Source organism: Hyperolius riggenbachi, chromosome 2, assembly GCF_040937935.1.
Source record: "Hyperolius riggenbachi isolate aHypRig1 chromosome 2, aHypRig1.pri, whole genome shotgun sequence".
Classification (NCBI taxonomy): Eukaryota; Metazoa; Chordata; class Amphibia; order Anura; family Hyperoliidae; genus Hyperolius; species Hyperolius riggenbachi.
Genome location: NC_090647.1, coordinates 53066832 through 53093680, shown reverse-complemented (window position 1 = coordinate 53093680; position 26849 = coordinate 53066832).

Sequence of the window (26849 nt, the reverse complement as noted above, 5' to 3'; positions counted from 1 at the left end):
GTGTTTATAGGTGTTATACGCCATAAGGAATACGCATTATCCATTTTGTTTCCAATGTCCACTGTTGGTTACAGAGAGATTTTCACAGTCTGCAGCCGTATTCCAGGTATGGAAACACAGATGTATTCTGTATTCTGCAACACCTTAGAGGGTCATATTGTTTTTTTCTTTTCTCTAGTTTGAAATATATTGTATATTTTATTGAAAAACAAGGAAATAAACAAAATAAAGTTGAACAACAAAAACTCAATCTTAGATAAAATGAAAATAAAAAAGAGAGAAATAAGCACAGTAAAATTGAATAACAATACCACAATCTCAGGTACAATGAAAATAATATAAAGACAAGCACAGTATAACTATGTAATACAAATATATATCCTTTTTTTGTTTTTATTTGCAAACATTAGCTATATTAGTTATGCTGTCGGCCAGCCTGCTGAATTGATAACGTCAACTTCAATATATATTCTATAAGTTAGTTTACAGAATGTACTAGAAAATCATAAGACTTTGAACAAAAACCTTAAAATTAAGACAAGTAAAATAGACACTGAAGCAGAAAAAAAAAAATATGATATAATGAATTGGTTGTGTAGTACAGATAATTACTAGAACATTATTAGCAAATAAAATATTCTCATTCTTTTATTTTTAGTTATATAGTGTTTTTTTTTTATAACATTGCATCATTCTCTAATATTTGCACTTTACACACTACTCAGCATTCTAAAAAAATGTACAGAGCAGGCCAGTGAACTTTTGAACTGTCCTCTGGAGAGAAAAAGAAAATGCAGTAACTGACAGTTGAGATAAACATACACTACCGAATAAAAGAGGTACCAGGGAAAAAATAGCAAACACTGAATGTCCAGAAGGACTGAACCCTATAGGTACTATAGAAAACTTATAATTTTCTAGTCACATACAATCTTCGAGATAGTGCGTCATTATTGGCCAATCTTACAAAAGGACAAGGATTTGGCACGGGTGCTACCTGGCAATCCAGCGATTACATACAGGAGATCCTCAAATCTCAGAGATCTACTTGTACACAGTACCTTCACAAGGAATAGAACGATCCCACAGACCTGGCTGCCGCAGAGACCAAATGGGTCCTACAGATGTGGTAAATGTAAGGCATGCAATTACATGCCTACAACTAAACACTTTACATCCTATAAAAATGGAAGAGTCTATGAGATCAGATCATTTATTAATTGCGACACCAGAGGTGTAGTATATGGGGCCCGCTGTGCTTGCAACCTTTGGTATGTGGGCAAAACTACTAGACAGCTAAAGGATCGCATCCTCGAACATGTGGGTGACATAAAACATAGGCGAGAAACATCTGTAGCAAAACATATGAATGAGGTACATGGATCGGATAGATTCAGCATTTCTTTCTGGGGTATTCAATGCTGGAAAAAGAATCCTAGAGGAGGTGACTTTGATCGCAAACTCACACAGATAGAGTCGCAGTGGATCTATAGATTGGACACGATAGCTCCTGGAGGCCTCAATGAGGATTTTAATCTGGCTTGTTTCCTATAAATGAGACTAATTGCTGGGGGCAGATGTTTATTTTACCAGCAATATGCACCCTAGCTTGATATTACGTATTACACCAGAAACATGCACCAGTGGGTAAGAGGGAGTACTGTTTATGGGTGGCCAATGATTTCGGTGCACACTGAACCCTAATGGCATATAATATTGATCTGCACTGATGTGGCCATCCTCTCAGGATCCGAATATGACCCAGCTTAACACCTGGCTGCATATCTCGTTCTATTTCTATGTTAGTGACCACCCTTTGAAACTAATGTCTACAGCGCAACATAGCAGACCTCTATAGTCGTTTTGCCCCTTGAATACACACTGTCCATTTGATAATTTTATCTCTATCTTTATATCTGCCATGGAATATGTAATCTTTTTAGGATTGGGATGTATATACAGACCAATAATGTTACAATGCTCCTATGATATTGAAATTGTTGCCCGCACGCAACTGGTTGCTAAGCAACCGTACACAATGGGCGTTGAGCATCTCTTCCTATTTAGCATGCGACGTACCCCCTTCAGTTACGCATGCCCTATAGAGGAGGGACTTAGTCGCATAGAGGGAGGTCTGGAGCGCAGCTGCGTTCCAGCCTCTCGCTCTATAGGAAGTGGATGAGCGTTTTGGCGGAAGTGAGGTCACCGCTGAGTTGACGTCTGGACTTCCGCCCACTTCACGCATCCAGCCGAACTTTGTGGCAGGGGAAAGGACCAATCGGCATCACCAGCCGAGGATGGAGCCCTCCCCATTTTGGAGTTTTACCTTAGCCCAACCCACGAATTATGGGATGGCAATATGGCGACGTGTACATGCTGGAGACATGGCCCCGCAGGGCTGCTGAGGTTAAGGTATGATAAATGCTATTTACCCTGCAATCTGGATGCCTCCATGCAGGGGCAACATGTGACTCATTGTGGTCACACCCACTCCATCGCCTCCCCCCCCCTCCTATACCTCTCTATATATATAGCTTTGCCTAACGGGGCAATTCAGCTCTGACTGGGGCTTATGTGATGATGGGGGGTATTTTGTAATATATGTATATAATGGTGTAGGCTATGTAAATATGTACAGCACTCTTTCTGATGAAGCCTTTTGGTGAAACATGCACATGTTAAAGCTTTTGTACAGCACTTAGCACTCATCTACCCACCTGTTATCTTGTCAGTGTCTTGGGGGGATTATACAATTGGTGGTTGAAATAGACTGGTTCAAATCCTTCCGGTCATTTCTATCCACACTCCCTCTAATATCACTGAACTACTGTGTGTGCAATAATCTCAGTTGTGTGGGATAGCTACACCTTACCCTGGCAACACATGCGATGGTGTAAGGGGGATAAGCAAAGACCCCCACACTTAGAGAACAGACATTTACATCTGTACCCCACACAGTAAGGTATTCAATTGACAATACCCCGGGTGTTACAAACCTTTTTTTTAAACTAGAAAATTATAAGTTTTCTATAGTACCTATAGGGTTCAGTCCTTCTGGACATTCAGTGTTTGACAGTTGAGATAACAAGCTTCAGAAGACAGAGCTCTCTGTGACTTTGAAAGTCTTGGAGCTCAGTGGCTCTTTTGCATAGATAACAACTGGAGTTTCTTAACTCTTCCTGTACTGGAAACAATATTAGACGTATGTTTTTTCTCCTAATGTTTTATTTCTTAGCTGTACTACACATACAAATAATTATATCATAATTTTTTTTAGCTTCAGTGTCTCTTTAAAAAGGCTATATTTATTCTCAGAGCAGGCCATCTCGGCAAAGGGTGAAGCCAAAATCCGTCTCACCCTTCTCCTGCACAAACTCCGGGCCCCCTAGGACACGTAATTCGGGCACCTCCCGGTGCCCAAATCAGACAATCAGCACTGCCTCAGCGATTCGCCAAAATCAGCTGATTCCCTTAATAGGGTTAAAACTGAAAGCCCCACTTTAGCCTCTCATTTTTTTATACTTCATAATGATCATAGATTTGTATGAATTAGAAATATCAATGTTATGTAGGTGGGATGTCTGTATTTTTTACAGGCTTACTGGACCCTGTAGCATGTCTTATTGATGACATTGCGCAAAATGAAGCTGTCTAGGAACTAGACTCCTCCTACTTCCCTCTATCACTCATATGAAGCCATTAGGGAGGAGCTAAGAGAAAGCAGCAGCTAGTCTGTCCCTGTGAGCATGGTTCCCATGACCCCACCCACCTCCCCTCTCTACTGCTAAAATGTTTCCTATTTGTGAACACCAGTGCAGCTACAGCAGATTCTCATTATGATCAAAATCTTATAAGGTGCACTGCTGTTCGTAAAGAGTTAATCTCTCGCCAGTACAGGGAGTAGCTAGACAATGAAACCTCACCACTAGCTGGGAACACCCATTCTGCTGCCAACTGGACACTGCATTTCTGGAGTGGAGTGGATCTGGAGTGATTTCTGGGCCGCATTCTTTCTAACATCTGCATCAAATGTGTAAGTAATGACACGCCCACAAAATGGGAGGAGGCGCCCCAATGTAGTATGCAATGGGTAAACATGGGTAATGCCTTACCTCAGGTAGGAGGTTTAAGGATAATAATGGGACAGAGTTTTAACTCAAATTAACTCCTTTGATTATTCTTAATTGTAACTTTCAATCATTTTGTATTCATGTGTAATTTATGGTATATATTGAATTCATTTTTATTTTATCATGCGACTGTGAGCCCCTTTTATGTCTTTATACAAAGACACTGAACTGTAGACCTGAGGAAGCGGGCAGGTCCTGTAAAATGTTGTTTCCAGTAATATTATTATTCTTCTACCTCCTACATGAGGTAAGACTGTTTGTTTACCCATGTTTACCCATTGCATAATTCATTGCTGTGCCTCCTCCCATTTTGTGTACAGTTTTCCACTCTCCCCCTGCGGTGTAAACTTAGATAATTATCCAGTGGTCCTTTTTCTGGAGTGCGAATCAATCTATCCTGAAGGGGATACTCAATCTGTGTGTAGATGGAATTCTCCATCTGCCTAATACTGTGGTTGCCTAATTGCAACCCCGGTGTGTAAGTAGTATTTGTTTCACACAGTATTGCATTGCCTGTAAATGGGGTGGCTGGATAGTGTAATAGTTAAGGGCTCTGCCTCTGACACAGGAGACCAGGGTTTGAATCTTGGCTCTGCCTGTTCAGTAAGCCAGCACCTAGTCAGCAGGAGACCTTAGGCAAGTCTCCCTAACACTGCTACTGCCTATAGAGCGCGTCCCAGTGGCTGCAGCTCTGGCGCTTTGAGTCCGCCAGGAGAAAAGCGCGATATAAGTGTTTGTCTTTGTCTTTAAATACTACTCTATCTGGTGCTTCTGGCGTTTGCTATTTCCTTTTTCCTCTCCTGATTCTTTAGGTTCGTTATCCGAATTTCATTGACTGGACACCCTTCATCAAGTAATGCCACAGTTTCCTATACACCTTTACTAGCGATCAAAATTCCAGGTTAATTAGAGTTTGAATATAATTAAAAATGCTATTTTAGCTTATAACTGGGAGTTTTTGTATTTATATGAACTATATTCTCCCAATTTCCCTTTGATGTCTTTGAAAACATTTGAATATCTTACTTTCTGGAAGGAAAAAACAAAAACAAGTCCTGATCTTATCTGTAAAATGTAATTGTGTAGCATATCAGTGTAAACAAAGCACCCGTAATGCATTATTTGTATTCAGACAGGCTGTATAACACCACCCTGATGTGGATTTAGAAATACAACAAATGGTTGCTGTAGAATTATTCATAGAAAGGAAATGCACACAGGTCTATCTATCTACCGATCTATCTACTTACTGGACTTACTACTTTTGTTCTTCTTTTTCACTTTTAATGTACCTGTAAGCAAATGTAACTGTGCCAGTGGTGTAGCAATAGGGGGTGCAGAGGTAGCGACCGCATCGGGGCCATTGGGCCAGAGGGGCCCTCCCCAAGCACAATATTAGCTTTCTATTGGTCCTGTGCTGGTAATAATCAGTTCTATAGATGCTTTAAATAGTAGTAATCATTAACACACTGTTCCCCATCCCCTTCTTGCACCTCTGACACTGTGGAAATCCTTGGCAGGTTATGGTGTGCCGTATCAATTGTTATGTATAGAGCGCTTGGGGGGCCACATGTAAAACTTGCACCGGGCCCCATAACTCCTTAGCTATGCCACTGAGCTGTGCTCTCCTACTGCAGAGGAAAGGCAGGCTCTTTAAATACATACCGATATTATACAGTAGAGTTCCAGTTATTCAGAGTTCAACTAACCTGCAGTCTCAACCAACCAGCACAAATCTTCAGCAGTACTCACAGTGGTGAAGTCCAGCTTCTTAGGTTGTTTGTGCTTAAAGTTCCATAACGCCCCCAAAATTAATATACTTTCAATTAGTGATGCTCAAATACCCCTTTTTAAAATTCGAGTTTGGTCGAATTCGAATAGTAAATTATTCGAGGTCAGTCGAATATTCGAGTCGAATAATTTTTACTATTCGATTCGACCTCGGACTTCGAGCTCACTATTCGAGTCGGTATTCGAGCTCACTATTCGAGCTGACTATTCGAATTGGCCTTAAATAGCTTCCAACACTTGTTTTGAGGGTGAATGATGCAAGAAACATCTTTTTTTCCAAGTAACAACAGCGAGTGATTATGTGGGGATGTTCCTTTAAAAAAAAATGTGGAAAGAGAAGTTGTGTCCTTAATTTTGTTCAGTAGTGTTACTGTATATACTTGTTCTTCTTCTTCTTTATCTTTCTTCTTCTTCTTCTAGATCTTCTTCTTCTATATCTTCTTCTTCTATATTGTCTTCTTCTTCTTCTTCTTCTTCTTCATCATCTTCTTCTTCTTCTTCATCATCTTCTTCTTCTTCTTCTTCATCATCTTCTTCTTCTTCTTCATCATCTTCTTCTTCATCTTCTTCATCTTCTTCTTCTTCTTCATCTTCATCTTCTTCTTCTTCTTCATCTTCATCTTCTTCATCTTCTTCTTCTTCATCTTCTTCTTCATCTTCTTCTTCTTCTTCTTCATCTTCTTCTTCTTCTTCTTCATCTTCTTCTTTTTCTTCTTCTTCTTCTTCTTCATCTTCTTCATCATCTTCTTCATCTTCTTCTTCTTCTTCTTCATCTTCTTCTTCTTCATCTTCTTCATCTTCTTCTTCTTTTTCATCTTCTTCTTCATCATCTTCTTCATCTTCTTCTTCATCTTCTTCTTCATCTTCATCTTCTCCTTCTCCTTCTTTTTCAATATTGTCTTCTTCTTCTTCACGTATTTCTCTTTTCAATTTTTTTTTTAAAGAAATGCAGCTATTTTTGAGCGTAACAAATAGCTGGTGGGCGCACGCATGTTGGAAGCGCCATTGTATGTGCTCCCTGGCAGTGGAAACACAAAGACAGCAGGAGGTAAATTCAGCAGCAGGAGGAGGAGGATGAGTGTGTGGCAGCAGGCAGTCAATGAGGCAGGCAGCTCGCCATGACATAATAGCCCTGGTACCTAGCGGTGATACCAGGGCTGTAAATAAACACAACAGGAGGTCCCAGACAGCGGTCGTGCAGCCCACATTGTGTCCAATACACAACTGGGACAACACAGTTTTAAACCCGGGCACCTCAGAAAAATTAAACCTTTTTTTTTTTTATGGTTTTTTGGTTTTTGGTTTTACAACCAATATAGCTATTGTTTGACGTAATAGCTGGTGGCAGAGTGGCAGCAGAAGAAGGTAATTCTGTGTACCCTGGCAGTGGGAAACACAGACAGACAGCAGAAGGGCAGTACACAGCAGCCCACTGTAGGTGTAAAATGTGTGGCTGCAGGCGACGTAATAGTCAAAGTGAACCAGGCTGGCTTAGTGAGCAGGAGCCAGGAGGTGGTAAAGGGTGGTAAGGCACATTAACGATGGTTCCGGCAGCCAGTTCATGTCCCCCTCTCGCCGACAACAGGGGCCAGGAACTCGCCTTCCACCCACGCCTGGTTCATCTTGAGAAACGTCAGTCTGTCCACAGACTTGTGAGACAGACGTGAGCGTTTCTCGGTGACCACGCCACCAGCTGCACTGAAGCAGCGCTCGGACAGCACGCTGGAAGGGGGGCAGGACAGCACTTCCAGGGCGTACTGCGCCAGCTCGCTCCAGATCTCCATGCGCTTGACCCAATACTCCATGGGATCAACAGGGGCATCGCTGTCAAGCCCGCTGTACGACCCCATGTACTCAGCCACCATGCGGGTCAGGCGCTGGCTGTGACCGGAGGAGGATGCTGCTGCATGCATCTCCTCTCTAGTCACTGCTGCCGGAGCCTCTACAGTCCTGTAGAGCTCGTGGCTGAGAGACAGCAGGTCTGTGGGGCGCTTGCTGCTGCTGGATGCAGGCACCTGCTGCTGCCTCTGTGCTGGCTGCTGGACAGTGGGGGTGGAAGGCTGGGGGAAGGCTTCCTCCAAGCGCTCAACAAGGGCCTGCTGCAAGCTCCTTATTTGTTGCGCTGGGTCTCCTCCTGCAGGCGGCAGGAACTGGCTCAACTTCCCCTTGAGGCGTGGGTCCAACATCATGCTGATCCAGATGTCCTCCCTCTGCTTCATCTGGATCACCCTGGGGTCCCTGCGCAGGCACGTCAGCATGTGCGCTGCCATTGGGAAGAGGCGGGCCACGTCTGCTGGCACATCGACGTCAGTGCTGTCCTCATCCTCCTCCTCTGCCGCCTCATCCTCTCTCCACCCCCGCACCAACTCAGCTGCGCTGTGCTGATCCCCCTCATCAGCAGCCAGGTCAGGGACCTCCACCAATTCCTCCTCCTCCTCCCCCTCAGAGGTGGACTGCGCAGCTGGTTGCCGCTCCTGCTGGTCCAAGGCTGCCGCTCCCTGTTCCAGCAAAGCATCGAGGGCCCTGTTCAGCAGAGAAACCAGGGGCACCCACTCGCAGACCATAGCATGGTCCCTGCTCACCATGTTTGTGGCCTGCAGGAAGGGAGCCAGCACAAAGCACACCTGCTGCATGTGCCTCCAGTCATCATCGGGGACGATGGACGGGATGTTGCTGGTCTTGTCCCTTCTCTGAGCTGCGGAAACAGTGGCCAGGGCAAGGTACTGTTTGACAGCGTGCCTCTGTTCAACCAGACGCTCCAACATCGCCAGGGTGGAGTTCCAGCGAGTCGGAACGTCAAGGATCAGCCGATGGCGTGGCAGATCCAGCTCCTTTTGCACGTCTTCCAGGCTCGCACAGGCTGCAGCCGAGCGCCGGAAGTGACGCACAACATTCCTTGCCGTTTCCAGCAGTTCGCCCATCCCCTGGTAGGTGCGCAGGAACTTCTGCACCACCAGGTTCAGCACGTGGGCAAGACAGGGGATGTGGGTCAGGTTTCCCCTGTCTATTGCGGCAACCAGATTGGCCCCATTGTCGGCCACCACCTCTCCGACTCTGAGGCCTCTGGGGGTCAGCCAAATCCTCTCCTGCTCCTGGAGTTTGGCCAACACATGGGTTGCCGTCAGCTTGGTCTTCCCAAGGCTGACCAAGTGCAGCAGCGCTTGGCAGTGGCGGGCCTTCACGCTGCTGCTGAGGCGGGGGGTTTGGCCAGGTGTGCCGGAGGATGGCAGAGGATCGGAGGAACCTGCTGCAGTTCCCCTGACCCTGCGGGGTGGCACCACCCACTGTGTTGCTGCTGCTGCTGTGCCCGCTGCTGCTCTCCCATCCTCACCCCCTTCCACCAAGCTGACCCAGTGGACAGTGAAGGACAGGTAGCGGCCTGTCCCGAAGCGGCTGCTCCAGGAGTCCATGGTGACGTGGACCCTTTCACCAACCGCGTGCTCCAGCCCTCGCTCCACATTGGCCATCACAAAGCGGTGCAGTGCAGGAATGGCCTTGCGGGCAAAGAAGTGTCTGCTGGGGAGCTGCCAGTCTGGGGCTGCGCAAGCAAGCAGCGCACGAATGTCGCTCCCCTCCTGCACGAGCGTGTACGGCAGGAGTTGGGAGCACATGGCCCGTGCCAGCAAGCCGTTCAGCTGCCGCACGCGACGGCTGCTGGGAGGCAGAGCCCTAACCACCCCCTGGAAGGACTCGCTCAAAAGGCTCTGGCGTGACCTTTTGCTGACACGGGAATCAGCAGACACAGAAGAGGAGGCCACTGAGGACTGGCTGCCAGAACAGGCCTCAGTGTCGGCGGCAGGAGTTGCAGAGGGGGGAGGAGCAGTGCGTTTCCGCACACCTGCTGGTGCTGCTGGAGGAGCAGGAGGGCGGGTGGCTGCTGTTGCTGCTGCTGCTGCTGAAGGCTGTGCAGTGATGGGTGTGGTGCCACTGCCAGCAGCAGATGCCTTCAGCCTCTGGAACTCCTCATGCTGGTGGAAATGTTTAGCCGCAAGGTGGTTGATGAGCGAGCTGGTGCTGAACTTTAAGGGGTCTGCACCTCTGCTCAACTTCCGCTGACAGTGGTTGCAAGTGGCGTACTTGCTGTACACAGTGGGCATGGTGAAAAACCGCCAGATTGGTGACAGAAACTTCCCCCTACGGCATGGAAGCGCTGCTGCCTTTCTCCCTGTGGTGGTTGGGGGGGGGGGCTTGGGTGCGGCTGGTGGTGGTACTGGCTGATGCTGCTGCTGCTGAGCCTGAGACACCAGCAGGCTGTGGGACGCTGCCAATGCTTGCAATGATGCGCCTCCTTGCAAGGCCCACAAGCGCATCCTCCTCCTCCTCCTCAGAGCTGCTGAGGATGACATCCCCTGGAGGTGGTGGCACCCAGTCTCTGTCTGTCACCGGGTCATCATCATCATGCCCCTCCTGAAACATGTCCTGCTGGGATGATGACCCCCCAAACTCCTCTCCTGATGCATGGATGGGACGCTTGACTGTCGCCACAGTCTTGCTGTCCAATCCCTCCTCCCCCAAAGTGCCCATCAGCATCTCCTCCTCAAAATCGCCAACAACAGCAGACAATACCCTGATGGTGCCTGGGGTAAAAAGACTGCTGAGTGACAGGTCGGCGACTGATGGTGAACTGGCCTCCTCCCCAGGCCCTGCTGGGCGGCTGCTGCGAACAGGGGTGGTGGTGGTGGTGGTGGTGGTGGTGAGGGTGGAGGCCTCGGATGCAGAGCTGATGGCGGGCTGCTCATCCTCCGTCATGAGTTGCACCACAGTGTCTGCATCCTTTTCCTCAATGGGACGTTTCCGACCCGGCTGGAGGAAAATGGGAGCAGGTGCTACACGCTGCTGCTGCTGTGTCTCTGCAGCGTGAGTTGCAGATGCTCCTGCTGGGCGGCGCCCAAGGCGTCCACGGCCAGTGGCTATGGGAGGAATGTTAGCCACTGACGCTGCTGCTGCTGCTGCGGAACTGTGCATGGTGGCGCGCCCGCGGCCGCGGCTTGCCACAATGCTGCTCCCTCTCCTCCTGATTCCCTTGCTGCCCTTCCCCTTGCCCAAACCGCGCTGGCTGCCACTTCCATACATCTTCAATGTTTTGGGCGTATAGACAAAAGTTTTTTAAAAGGGCGGGTGAAAAGTGGGGTACTTTAATGGAGTGGGTTGGTTGGTGAGGTGACTGAGTGAGTGTCCCCTAGTACAGTAAGTAAGTAGTAACAGTCAGGAAGTACAACTAGCAGTTACAATAATCAGTAGTAATCACAAGTAAATTTAGTGTGTGTACACTCAGACAGTGAGTGCACGCACGCAGGGGCTAGTAGCCTATGAACACAGTGACTGAGTGTCCTAGACTCCTAGTACAGTAAGAGTAAGTAGTAACAGTAAGTAGAACTAACTAATTACAATAATCAATCAGCGATCAGAAGGAAATGGAGTGTGGGTGTGTGTACACTCAGACAGTGAGTGCACGCACGCAGGAGCTAGTAGCCTATGAACACAGTGACTGAGTGTCCTAGACTCCTAGTACAGTAAGAGTAAGTAGTAACAGTAAGTACAACTAACTAATTACGATAATCAATCAGCGATCAGAAGGAAATAGAGTGTGTGTTGTGTGTGTACACTCAGACAGTGAGTGCACGCACGCAGGAGCTAGTAGCCTATGAACACAGTGACTGAGTGTCCTAGACTCCTAGTACAGTAAGAGTAAGTAGTAACAGTAAGTAGAACTAACTAATTACAATAATCAATCAGCGATCAGAAGGAAATGGAGTGTGGGTGTGTGTACACTCAGACAGTGAGTGCACGCACGCAGGAGCTAGTAGCCTATGAACACAGTGACTGAGTGTCCTAGACTCCTAGTACAGTAAGAGTAAGTAGTAACAGTAAGTACAACTAACTAATTACGATAATCAATCAGCGATCAGAAGGAAATAGAGTGTGTGTTGTGTGTGTACACTCAGACAGTGAGTGCACGCACGCAGGAGCTAGTAGCCTATGAACACAGTGACTGAGTGTCCTAGACTCCTAGTACAGTAAGAGTAAGTAGTAACAGTAAGTAGAACTAACTAATTACAATAATCAATCAGCGATCAGAAGGAAATGGAGTGTGGGTGTGTGTACACTCAGACAGTGAGTGCACGCACGCAGGAGCTAGTAGCCTATGAACACAGTGACTGAGTGTCCTAGACTCCTAGTACAGTAAGAGTAAGTAGTAACAGTAAGTAGAACTAACTAATTACAATAATCAATCAGCGATCAGAAGGAAATGGAGTGTGGGTGTGTGTACACTCAGACAGTGAGTGCACGCACGCAGGAGCTAGTAGCCTATGAACACAGTGACTGAGTGTCCTAGACTCCTAGTACAGTAAGAGTAAGTAGTAACAGTAAGTAGAACTAACTAATTACAATAATCAATCAGCGATCAGAAGGAAATAGAGTGTGGGTGGTGTGTGTACACTCAGACAGTGAGTGACCGCACGCAGGAGCTAGTAGCCTATGGACAGTGACTGAGTGTCCTAGACTCCTAGTACAGTAAGAGTAAGTAGTAACAGTAAGTACAACTAACTAATTACGATAATCAATCAGCGATCAGAAGGAAATGGAGTGTGGGTGTGTGTACACTCAGACAGTGAGTGCACGCACGCAGGAGCTAGTAGCCTATGAACACAGTGACTGAGTGTCCTAGACTCCTAGTACAGTAAGAGTAAGTAGTAACAGTAAGTAGAACTAACTAATTACAATAATCAATCAGCGATCAGAAGGAAATGGAGTGTGGGTGTGTGTACACTCAGACAGTGAGTGCACGCACGCAGGAGCTAGTAGCCTATGAACACAGTGACTGAGTGTCCTAGACTCCTAGTACAGTAAGAGTAAGTAGTAACAGTAAGTAGAACTAACTAATTACAATAATCAATCAGCGATCAGAAGGAAATAGAGTGTGGGTGGTGTGTGTACACTCAGACAGTGAGTGCACGCACGCAGGAGCTAGTAGCCTATGGACAGTGACTGAGTGTCCTAGACTCCTAGTACAGTAAGAGTAAGTAGTAACAGTAAGTACAACTAACTAATTACGATAATCAATCAGCGATCAGAAGGAAATGGAGTGTGGGTGTGTGTACACTCAGACAGTGAGTGCACGCACGCAGGAGCTAGTAGCCTATGGACAGTGACTGAGTGTCCTAGACTCCTAGTACAGTAAGAGTAAGTAGTAACAGTAAGTACAACTAACTAATTACGATAATCAATCAGCGATCAGAAGGAAATAGAGTGTGTGTTGTGTGTGTACACTCAGACAGTGAGTGCAGTGCGCACACGCAGTAGCTAGTAGCCTATATGAACAGTGACAGTGAGTGTCCCTACGGGTACAGTAAGAGTAAGTAGTAAGTAAGTACAACTAACTAACAATAATCTATCAGTAATCAGAAGGAAATAGAGTGTGTGTACACACAGACAGTGAGTGAGTGCACACACGCAGGAGCTAGCTAGTAGCCTATAAACAGTGACAGTCAGTGAGTGTCCTACTCCTAGTACAGTATAACTACAATACTATTAGTAAAGGACAGCAGAAATACTGGTATAGATGAGAGAAATAAACAGAGGACAGCTGCCCACAGAGGCAAGGCCCCCCTGAGGCCTAAACCTGTAAGCTTGCAGCAGCTGCCTGTCTCTAATGTAACACACAAGCTACTAACTAAAATACAATGTCTAAATAACTAACAACAATATAGGTGTGTATAGGAGGTGTATGTGAGCAAAAACGCTAGGTAAATGACCACAATAGAGCTCTTGCTAAGCCAAAGCACAAAGGAGCAACTCTCTCTCTGTACAAGTCTCAGGCAAGCACGGAGAAACGGAACATGGCGGCCGCTATTTATAGGGTAGGGGCTGGCCAGGGTCCCCCTCTGTGATTGGCTGCCGTCAGAGGGCCTGGGAGCCCTCTGATTGGCTCTAAGGACATCAATCTGGGCTATGACGCTATTCGAGCTCGGTACCGAGCTCGAATAGCGCCGGGTTGCTCGAATAGCTCGAATAGTGAATGGGCTATTCGAGTGTACTCGGATAGCCCATTAAAATAGCTCCAGCTATTCGGAGCTCGAATACCGAGCTCGAATAGCTGAAAAAGAGCTTGAATATTCGAGCTACTCGAATATTCGAGCTCTGCTGAGCACCACTGCTTTCAATTACTGTATTTTAACGTTTAATACAGAGTTCATGTTATGTATAGAGTGGGGTATAGTACTGTCTTAGCTGGGCCTATAATACAGAGTTCATGTTATGTATAGAGTGGGGTATAGTACTGTCTTAGCTAGGCCTTTTTATAAAATGAGCCTCCAGTATAGGGTAGCCAGTTATAGGTACCCCAGTTTCCCCCCCCCCCCACGTATGCTCAGCTGGTGCCTGGTGCTGTGTCAGTACTCACTGTGCCTCTCTCCAGCATCTATTGCATCATCTCTGCCGCATACACTTCCGGTCTACTCTGCCCTTAGCATCGGGATGCAGCTTGTTAATGTCATCCAGCCACATCCTGACGCTGTGGACAAGACAAAGAAGACTGGACAGTACGTGGCAGAGGTGAAGCGATGGGCACTGGAGAGAGGCACGATGAGTACTGACACACAGCACTGGGGATTGCTATAGTGGGCACTTATACTGGGGCACCGATACTGGGGCACCTATACCTGGCTAGCTATACTGGGGGCACCTATTCCTGGCTACGTATAATGGGGGCACCTATACAAGGCTAAACTATACTGATGACACCTATACCTGGCTACTTATACTAAGGGCACCTATACCTTGCTACTTATCCTGGGGGCACCTATACCTGGCTACCTATACTGGGGGCACCTATACTTGGCTACCTATACTGGGGGCACCTATACCTTGCTACCTATACTAGGGGCACCTATACCTGGTTATCTAAACTTGAGCACCTATACCTGATTACCTATACTGGGGGTACCTATACCTTGCTACCTATCCTGGGGGCACGTATACTGGGGGCACCTATACCTGGCTAACCTATACTGGGGCACCTATACCTGGCTGCCTGAAAGAGTTAATTTTTAGGCATGCAAGTGACAGCTTCTGTCTTGTCGGTACTTTGTCGGGAATATAGTAAACCTCACTGATAAGCAAATTACAGCCATAAAACTTTTCCTGACAGAATTCAATTTCTGAGTGCAGGAGAAAGATAGAAAAAGGTCATCAGTTCATGTATTTTTACTCAGGGACACTATAGGGGCCCACACACGGGTCGATTTCAGCCAGCAATCGATGAATCGGTTCTATAGAATCGATCGGAAATCAATTCTATCAAATCTATTGATCGATTTGCGGCCGATTTCGATCAATTTGATCTATCTGACAGGATGAAAACTCTAGGTCGATCTGCTGCTGGCAGCAGATTGATGGCCTATAGAGTTGCATTGTATCTAATGGTCCAATAATGCATTTAGATTGATTTCCAATAGATTTAATTCTGAAATCTATTGGAAATCTGTTCCTATTGTGGCACACGTCAGATAGATTCCTTTCAGATAAGAATTGACAAGCATCTGACAGAAAACTATCTGATGGTCGAATCTGCTGCAAATCTATAAGTGAATGGCCACCTTTAATTGGCAACCATTGAGTAGAGACATCAAAACATTCAATCTACTTTGTAAATGTTTAAATATAAAATAAAACCATGGGATATCTAAAAAAAAAAGTATTTTTAGGAGTAGGAGGATAAATACAATTGTTTATCTTATCAGTTTTTTTTCACCTCGGGTTCACTTTAAAGGGAAGGTTCAGGGTGAGGGGGAAAAAAATAAAAATCCACTTACCTGGGGCTTCCTCCAGCCCGTGGCAGGCAGGTTGTGCCCTCGGCGCCGCTCCGCAGGCTCCCGGTGGTCTCCGGTGGCCGACCCGACCTGGCCAGGCCGGTGGCCAGGTCGGGCTTCTTCTGCGCTCCAATCTGCGTTTCACGCGGGCGCGATGACGTCATCGGACGTCCTCCGGGCTGTACTGTGCAGACTCAGTAGTTCTGAGCCTGCGCAATACAGCCGGGGGGACGTCCGATGACGTCATCACGCCCTGGTGAAACGCAGAATGGAGCGCAGAAGAAGCCCGAGGGCACAACCTGCCTGCCACGGGCTGGAGGAAGCCCCAGGTAAGTGGATTTTGATTTTTTTTCCCCCTCACCCTGAACCTTCCCTTTAAGTAGCTCAAAAGACCAAAAAGTGTGGGCACCCCTGTTTTAGATAACATACCCCCCCCCCCATCCACTCAGAACAGATATGCCTCATAAAATATAATCCATGAATGTGTTGTTGTCTGCATTGATTTCTCTGTATGTACTCCTGCTAGACTGGAATGTTATTGACTGGGCACCGGCAGATATGACATCAATACTGCTTGTCTCCCTGCTGTTCTGTGCGCTTAATTCCCTGTTAGAGAAAAACATTAAACTTCAAACAGGCTCTATTCAAATAATGCAACCTGACTTTTATTTTCAGTCTTCGTTTCATTCGGTCTGGATAGTAAAACCACATGTGCTGGATGTAGCCCGTACATCGGCGGCCCGCTCTAGAAAGGAAGGCTAATTCGCCTAATTGCCCGTGCCTTTCCTCAATGAGAGTTTTATAAGAAGCCTTACGTCAGCACGGCAAACTCACCAATTTGGGTAATGAGATCCACGGAGGATATTGTGGATGCCGACAAAAAGCAGGATGGAGTCATTTATCTCATAGGTTATGCTAGGAAACACAATCAGTGATAAAATTCCTGATCTCCTCTCTGCTCTCAGATAAATAAGAACCAAATACAGCAAGGATTACAGAGAGAAGCTCATTGCCACTGCTTTCAATCCTACTAAACTAAACACTAAACGATATAGACACTCGTAAGCCCTTCCAAACATCTGAGTGAGTGCCCGCATCTTAACTTTGTGAGGCAAAGGAGGTATCTGCAAATAAATATTCTGCTTTAAAAAATCTTGTCACATGATCTTAAACAGCCCAGCTTAAAGGAATCGTCAGGCAAATAAAAGAAAAAAGCTTTACTCCAGCCCCTTGCAGCCAACTGTCCCACGGTGACCGTTCCGCGCTACGCCGCCAACCCGGTCTCCGCGCATGGTGCAGAGGCCGACCCCGAAGTCATCCTACCCCTTACTGCGCCTGAACGAACAGCCGCTGTCAATCAAGCCCACGTTGTACGCCGCTTACTGCGCAGGCGCAGAACTACTGCGCCTGTGCAGTAAGCCACGTACAACATGGGCTTGATTGACAGCGGTGGTTTGTGCAGGCACAGTAAGGATGACCTTGGGGTCAGCCTCTGCACCGTGCCCAGGCAGCGGCGGAGAGCGGAGAGGTCACCGTGAGACAGTCGACAGCAAAGGGGCTGGAGAAAGCCCCAGATGAGTAAAGCTTTTTTTTTTTTTTTCCTGATAACTCCTTTAATAAAGTGGACCTGAACTTTTGCACAGGACTGAATGAAAAAAGAGAGAAATCTCCCCTGCATGCATTTAGAGAGGTTAGTCTCACTAATTGCCCCTCATCTGTGACTAATCACAAATGTAATTTAATCTCTCAGCTGTGTCAGTTCAGGAATCTTGGCAGCCTTGGCAGAGCAGCTACAGTAATTTGTAAACACAGGATGTTAACTATATGTATGCTTTCATGAAAGCAGAAGGTAGACACATTGCAGATTTATTGGAGGATTTCTATCGGCTGTAACAGGAATGATGTTCTTTAACCTCCTTAGCGATAATCACGACGAGTTCAGCTCAGGGTGGAAAAAACATGCCAGGAGCGGTAACCCCGAGCTGAACTCGTAGTAGCCGCCGGGAGGTTACTGCAGAGTATAGCATGCAGCGATCGTTTAACTCACCTCCCGGGGATCCCGACGTCGGCTGCCATTCTTCTTCCTCTCCTCTGAGGCTCTGCTTCCCCCTGGTGAGATCGCAGTCTGTCATCATGATGACAGCAGGCAATCTCACTATAGGGTTACAGCGACACCCGGAGGAGGGAGGGAAAACTGCAGTGCTGGATCCCAGGGAGGTGAGTGAGTGCTGAGCTGCTGCCTGGGATCTCCCTAGCAGCATTTATTTTTTTCAGGTTTTCAATGATTGGACACCCCGTCATCTGCCCATGATTGAATGTCTGAGGTCTGCCCATGATTGGATGCCTGAGGTCTTTCCATGTTTGGATGCCTAAGGTCTGCATATGATTTGATGCCTGAGGTCTTCAAAAGATTGGATGCCTGAGGTCTGTCCATGATTGGATGTCTGAGGTCTGACCATGATTGGATGCCTGAGGTCTGCCCATGATTGGATGCCTGAGGTCTGCCCATGATTGGATGCCTGAGGTCTGCCCATGATTGGATGTCTGAGGTTTGCCTATGATTGGACACCCGTGGTCTGCCCATGATTGGATGTCTGAGGTCTGTCCATGATTGGATGACTGAGGTCTGCATATGATTTGATGCCTGAGGTCTGTCCATTATGCCTGAGATCTTCAAATGATTGGATGTCTGAGGTCTGCTTATGATTGGATGCATGATTTGATGCCTGAAGTCTGCCCATAATTGGATGCTTGAAATCTGCACATGATTGGATGTCTGCGGTCTGCCCATGATTGGATGCCTGAGGTCTGGGCATGATTGGATGCTTAGAATTTGCCCATGAGGATTGGATGTCTGAGGTCTGCCCATAAATGGATGATTGAATTCTACACATGATTTGACACCTGAGGTCTGGGCATGACTGCATGATTGAATTAAATAGAGTTTCATGCCACTGTACCTTACTACACACAAGGAATAGAAATACGAATTGATGCATAGAAAAAAAAACTCCTGTAATTTGTTAGGAAAGATGAACATAACATTTGGTAAACCCTCAGAGATATACAGTTTAATAGAATAATGTTCAACAGTGTGGAGTTCACTTTGCAGTGAACTTTCCCTGCTGATAGACAACATAGGAAACAGTGAAATGGACTTGGCAACCTTCGGAGTTCACGCTGTGCTGTAAATGCTGGAACATTTCAAAGCCGTATAGCATGAAAGATTTTCACATCATCTGCTCAATATAATAATTGGCACAACTGCCTTTCAAAAGCTTCCCAAAGCTGAGTGTCTCAAAGTCAACCTTTCAAAAGTGTCCATTTGTTTTGGCTATTTACATCTCGGCATTGGTAAACTACACATTGAACTGGCTCACTAGCACAAACCAGATATTGTGGCTTCCTCTGTTACATCATGACCTCCATTGAACTTCGCTCTTCTCGTAGCCTAACCTTCATCTAACCTCCAAGCCAGTGTCAAAGCCTAACCTAATTTCTAGGCCCTAGAATCTAGGGGCATAGCTACAGGGGGACCCAGAACTGTAAGGGGCCCAAACTACTACTTCCCTCCCTCTGATAAAGGAATCCATCCTTCAGATCAGATGTTTTTGTGGTTATAATGTCCAAACTTGTCTTATGACCCTTGCAAGATGAGCACTTTGGCTTTGGGGGTCACCAGGAAAGGAAAGGGCATTGGAAGGGGTTCCATCAAAGTTTTGATGAGGGGGCCCCATGAATTGTACTTACTCCCCTGCTAACTTCTTGTCCGGTATTGCGCTAACCTATTATGAGTCTTTCTTATGTCCTGATCTATAACTAACCCTATCACAGGTTGTTAACACTTTAAAGTGAACCAGAGACGAAGCACCCTCATGTATTTGACCATATATATCAGTGGGAACATTAGAGAAAACACCTACCCTGCTCTCTGTTTCATCCTCACTGCTAAAAGTGTCTGTTAGCAGCTGTGATAAGAATCCCGGACTGAGCATTCAGTCTGGCTTTGCAGGGAATAATTGTAGCTGAGTCATTATAGCAGAGCCACAAGGGGGCAGGCATGGGCTTGAAAAGACACCAGAGAAGACAGACTCAGCTATAATCTTTCTGTAGCAAAGCCAGACTGAATGCTCAGTCGGGGATTCTTATCAGAGGTGATAACAGTCAGATTAAACAGAGAACAATGAAACAAAGAGCAGATTAGGTGTTTACTGTCATGTTCCCACTGATTTATAAGGTAAAATACATGAGGGTGTTTCGTCTCTGGTTCTCTTTAAACTTTAACCAATAACCATAGTTTAGCCCTAATCCAGCCAAGGTTTGAACCAGGTGGCAGTGGTGTAGTGCTTCAGGCCTGTGATGATCATTGGTGGGCCGAAATTTCGTATCGAAATTTGCAATTACGCATCGTAAACGTAATGCGAAATTTCAGGGAAAATCGTAATTAATTTCGTATGTAATAGTAATAATTCATAATTTCGCTTAATTTTTGCGTGAAATTGTGCATAATTTTATGCCGATTTTAGTGGTTAATAGCAAAGCCCCCATACATGCTATAGCTACCAAAAGTGCTACATATGTTAAGGAGAATAGTGGATACAAGTCAAAAAAAGAATTTTTCAAAAAGACCTTGTAGTTTTGGAGAAAATCGATTTTAAAAATGCAAAGAAAAATGGTTTTTAAATTGTAATTTTTCTGAGTTTAAAAAACATTTTCCTTTGCATTTTTTTCAATTTTCTCAAAAAGTCTTTTTGGAAAATTCTTTTCTTGACTCACTATTCTTAACATATGTAGCAATTTTGGTGTCAACAGCATCTATGGGGGTTTTGCTATTGACTGTCAAAGTTGGCACAAATTTACACAAGATTTTACGCAAAATTACGAAAGACTGTACGAAATCAATTAAATGTACAAATCGTATTTACGTATAGGCGAAATTGCTAAAATTTACGTGACAATTTGCATAATCGTAATTAGCTAATTACGATCATCGCTAGTGATGATGATGTTTTTTTTCTGAATTCTTTACTTCATGAATCTGAAGTGAGAGGGATAATGAGGCTGCCATATTTATTTCATTTTAAACAATACCAGTAGTCTGGCAGTCCTGTTGCTGTTTTGGGTTTAGTAGTGTCTGAGTCATAACCCTGAAACAACCATGTGGCTAATATAATCAGACATAAGTCAGAGAAGCTTAACTGCATGCTTCTTTAGGGTCTATGGCTAATTGTATCAGAGACACAGCATCAGGGGGACAGCAACCTGTGTTTTTTAAAAGGAAATAAATATGGCAGCCTCCAGGTTTTTAGACGTTTTGGATTTGGTCCAAAGTTTCTTTGTTGGGGTCAAGCTCTATATCAGGGGTCCCCAAACTTTTTCGGTCAAGGGCCGGGTCAATATACTTCAGACTGCTGGGGGGCCGGAGCATACATAAAATGATGTTGAAAAACATTGTATTGAATCTAGGTATTGATTCCCCTTATTCATGCCCAGAGGAGAACTCCCAGCAGCATCCATTCATTCATGCGGCGCCCGAAGAATGTCTTTGTGCACCAGACAGTGAAGCATACCCAGGTGACAACCTGCCTTCCAATTGGACAGCGCTGTCACCTGATGCAGTATTGGATTGGAAGCCAGCAAATAACTGCTCACTGGCTACTACAGTATGTGGATGGGTGGTGCCAGCACTGCTATTCTATATGGGGCCACCTATATTTAAAGGTGCAGTGGGCCGCATCTTTAACTTATACACTTTGTGTTTGGGGGCCAGTGAAAAAGCCTTCGGAGCCGCATTCGGCCCGTGGGTCTTAGTTTGAGGACCACTGCTCTATATCCCCACCCGAGTGCTAGAGTCAAAACTGGGGAGTAATTTCTGACTCCTTTGCATTGGAGAGGAGGACAAAACAAGGGTGTCCTCTGTAGCCTTCTCCTTTTGCTATAGCCATGGAGCCACTGGCAATTCTTATAATGGGAAACCCACCAATCAAAAGTCTAAAAGTAGGATATGCTGAGGAAAACCTTCCTTTTATGCTAACTGTAAATTATGCCAGCTGTCCAACCATGTCCCTGCCAATGTCCTTAAATGTCATCACTTCATTTGCCCAATTCTCTGGTCTCAGAATACATTTGTCCAAATCCCTGGTTCTTCTCTTAGACCCAGTTTAGTCCCACCCCACCTGCCCAATGTTCACTGTCTTTGGTGTCTAAATTGAAATACTTAGGGATACGCTTCTCCACAAATATGCACAATTTTTATAAGCTGAATGTGGCTCCTGCAGTTGAAATTCAATGGGACAAGTGTAAGGCGTGGACGGCGTTCCCTTATCGTTACTAGGGAAAGCAAATACTATTAAAATGTATTTTTTGCCTAAATTCAATTCTCTGTTCAGAAATAGCAGAAATGCTAGCGTTGCAGAAAACGCAGCGTTTTTGACGCTAATGGAAGTCTATGACCGGTAGGAAATGTTCCTATGCATAATATACCTTTGACAGCAAAGAGTATGCTACTTGGTATTATCAATGACACAATTTAAGGGGGGCTCAGGAAATAGTTTTTCAGAAATGTAACATACTATACCCCCCCATGATAGTTTTGCTGTTACCATGCCACAGCTCCAAAGGGGGCTGACATGTTGGCATATATTTACAAAGAGCTACCTATTATCAAAGGGGTGTACGATAGTCATGCATCAAAGTTTTAAACACGGAATTTGTCTATAATAATAATTTAGCAGGAGAAAGCAGATACTAGAATATAGGTAAAATTACTGATATTCGATATTGATTATCTTTATCGATATTTTACTATCAGCAAACCTAAAATTACTCTCACACAGACCCTTCCCTCTACTGATGCCCAACCCTAATCCCTCCCTGATGGTGCCTAACTATAAGAACCCCCTGGTGGTGCTTACTCTAACCAACCCCTACCTATGCTTGAAGGCCTGTACCTACTACACGATTTCTATGAAAGTTTTATTGATGACCGGCAATTTTTTGAGCAATGACCAATCGTTTTCATGATCTCGCATCATGGGTACAGGCACGTGAGTACGTGAACGACGTTTGGTGACACAGAATGGATCTTTAAAATCCTCAACAACTCCTGCACAAAGTGCCCGGATCATTTTAACTCTCATTTGTCATATGTACCCACTGGCAGGACGATGGATCGGGCAATGCTCGTCATTGGGGGACGTCTCTGGGATCCATCTTCCTGCGTTGTCAGGTAAGTATTCAGCTTAACACCAACTTCCCCACTCCTGACAGTAACTTTCAGACATTGTTGCTAATTTGTATAGTGGAACTCCGGCACCCGATATTGTGGCTAAATTGCTGCACACTTTTTAACTCGTGTTTGTAATAGATAGCGGAGATGTCGCCGCAACAGTGAGCGGCATGGCGGCTGTCTCCACGTCTCAGCCGGCGGCCTCCGCCATGCAATTACATGGTGGAGTTTTGTCTGGTCCTTCAGTTGCACATAGACTGAGGGCTACATGCGCGCGCCAGGCGACAGGACCTTTATGGGAATAGAAGGGGAGTCAGCTGATCGGCCGGTCAGCTGACTCCAGCAGTGCTCCTGATTGGCTGAGTGACTGGGGCGGCGCTGTGGGGCGCTCTCAGTATATATAGGACCTGCCTGTCAGTAGCTCCTCGTCTGCTGTTGCAAATGCTACATGTTAGCACTCAGACCTTAGTCAGATCCCAAAGTGTGCTAGAACCAGCAGGAGCTGGGGATCCACACTTAGTCAGATTCTGTTGATAGCTAAAGTACTAATTGAATTGTATTATTTGTATTGAATTTGTATTATTTGACCTTCTGCTAGCCTTGACTACTCTTCTGCCTACTGATTCTGTGCTTCTGCCTATCTGTTCCTGTTGCCAACTCAGCCTGAACACTACTCTGATTTAGCCTTCTATCTTTGTACCATATCTGTCCATTTGTTGCTGAATCTTCTTGTCTGACTCTCCTGCCCTCACCAGTGGGCCTAGTCCCTGGTGAGGGATTCTCTGTACAGCTTAATCACCTGCTCCTCAGGTGACCAGTAGCTGCAGTACAGTCTGAATCACCTGCTCCTCAGGTGACCAGTAGCTGCAGTACAGTCTGAATCACCTGCTCCTCAGGTGACCAGTAGCTGCAGTACAGTCTTAATCACCTGCTCCTCAGGTGACCAGTAGCTGCAGTACAGTCTGAATCACCCACTCCACGGGTGATCTGTATACGTTGTCTTACTGTGCACCACCCGCTCCTCGGGCGAACTGATTACTAGTTCATCTGCATCTCCGGCTTGCTGGAATTCTGATCCCTGTGTTCTATAGAGATATCTCCCTCTAATAGCTCCTCTGGGAAGTGGGTATCTCTATCTGTATTACTGTTGCACCAAACACCTATCTTTACATCTGGTTGTCCTGTGTCTAACTATACTCGCATTATTGGTAATTCTGCAGATCACGACATAATCAGGTATAGCATCTGTATTATTGGTGATACTGCAGATCACCAATAATCAGAAAATCTGTTCTTGCTGACACCAATCGTTACAGTTTATTGTTTTTAAATGATTTGCTCACATAAACATTCAGTAGTGGAAAAAAATGTTCTACTAGGTCTCATGAAAGGCGTTGCAGATATGCGATCAGAAGGCATGTATGGAATTGTCTGTCTCATCACATTAAAGCTTTTATTTGCAAAAGAGTTCCTGAGTTCAATACGTTAAGGTATTTTTTTATATTTGTAAAGAAAACATTTTGTCAAAAGAAAAAAAAAATGCATAAAAAAGTTAGTTATCAAACTGACATTTTTATGCAGCCTCTGAAAATGAACTTGACTTTCTTTATTTCTGGTGTTATTGGCCCTGACAGTACACTTAGCATGGTTTGACCTTGCTGGTAATTTGAGTGCCTATAACCACCGTAATCCATGATTTAAAAAGTCTGTCCGTAGAACGCGGAAACCCCTTTTCCGGAAGAAAAGAGTCCGCCGCGATCTCCAGACTTATGGAAATAAAACATTTTATCAGCTCATTATAAAACTTGTTAACCAAAGAGGTTGCCTAGTAATTTTACCCCAGCCTGATCCTACAGGCTATAGATTGACCTTCAGACCCTTTGCTGATTAAGAGGCAATCAACTTTGAAAATATAAAATTGCTTCCAGATAGTCGTATGATGTGGCGGCAAACGAATAATTACTAAGCTTCCCCATGAGGACATCTACTCTATAGAACACGCAGATTATTCCACTATACCTCATGCTTGAACTCAGGTTATTCCGATCCATTCCAACCTCTTCAGCCATAACATAAAGCCTGGATGTATTTCATTTATGATACTTCTCTTTGATGTGTGTCATAGTTCCATTTATGAGCTAAGAAAAGGCACAGGTTCATAAAAGTTCAACTCTTAGGCGTAAAAGTTTATGCATACTTTAAGTTTATTGCCCTTTATAAAAGTTCAGAAGGTGATTATGAGAATCCTTCGCTCCAGTAGAGAAGGAACATTTGTCTCAATTAGGCTTTGACCTCAATCATTTGGCCTTACTGGCCTTGATGCCTTTTCCATAAAGCTAATTTTTAAGAGGTATGATTGCGGACAACCTTTCTTCTACTGGCCTCAACTCATTGTAGATCAGTGATAAGAAAAAATGATGATATTCTTTTTGCATTAATTTTCGCAAAAATAATGTTAAATTAAACTTTTGAGCAAAAATACCATCAAAAATCATTTTGAAATAAGTTTGTGAATTTTTCACATTTTATGTGAAATGTTGCACTAAAAACAAATGCATTTTCGCATTTGGACAGTAAAAATTGTGATTTTTCATGTTTTGGCGGTAAATAATAGTTTTTGCATCTTTTGAATTTTCGATATACTGCAAAAGTACAATGTATTTGTGCAAAAATATTCTCGAAATTCGAAAATGCCATTTTGATGCGAAAATTACTTTGGCAAAGAGGCTTCACATGTGGTCCTCACCTCCACTTGCCAGTCCCCCCTTTTAGATGCAGCCGTACTCCCTGCTGCATGGGTGCGGCCATACTGTGCCTGTGTGAGTACGGCCATGTCTGCGCTTTTTGGGCAAGCACAAGCGTACTGGTACAGGTGCAGTGCGGCCAAGCTCATGCATGGCAGGGAGCGCGGTCACGGATTATATATCTGACAAGCTCACCTGATATGTTCTGGGGGTCTGTGAGCGGCAATAGTGGGGATGGCAACGGGGAAGCTCTGTGCTATCAACAAGCTTCCCTCTACCTAGGTAAGTATCTGTATTCACTGTAATTTTCACCTCGGATATACTTTATAGTCACCCGAAAACCAGTTACAAACACAAATAGATATGCAACTACAGGAGGAGTTACAAGCTGTGTCTATGGCAAAAAAAATGAAATCAGAACCTGGGCATGTGTGTGTGTGTGTGTGTGTGTGTGTGGGGGTGGGGGGGGTGGACCGTCTAAATATTTAACATGTAGCTTCGGTTGAATAGGTTGTTTCCAAGTTGAAGTGAAGCATGACCTTTAGGAATGGAGTATTTCAATAGGTCAGCCTATAAATATTCCCCAAATAACGGTTAGTCAGCTTATTTCCCAAAAGTTGTAGCTAGGCAGAAAAATGTACTCCAGATAAAAACTAATATCTGTATGGAGAACCACAAGGATGCTATGAAGCAGCGCCCCCAGTAAGAGATGCACATGGCACATGCCATACCTGCACCCCTGTAGATACGCCTCTGAGGAGAAGTCCCTGCAGATTCAGAGAGACCCTGAATTATAGGGCTCCCAAGTTCTTACCCTCCATCTGTCCTATAAACTTGAAAACAGTCCCCATGAAGTTCACCTAGGCAAAACCGTATTGATTTATTTTCAAACTGCGTACATTTGCATACAAATGTGCATAATCGTGCATGGCTGCATTGACCCAAAATGATTTGCAGATCACTGACCTTTCCTAGTGATAGATGACAAAACACTAAAAGACGATAGCTCTCATCTCTTGTTTAGCGATTCCTCATGATGATCAACTAAACAATGTTGTAGCACAGCTGTATTGATACCAGGGCAGGATTTAGGCCAAGGCCACCTAGGCCATGGCCTAGGTCACCAGAGGAGCAAGGGCACCAA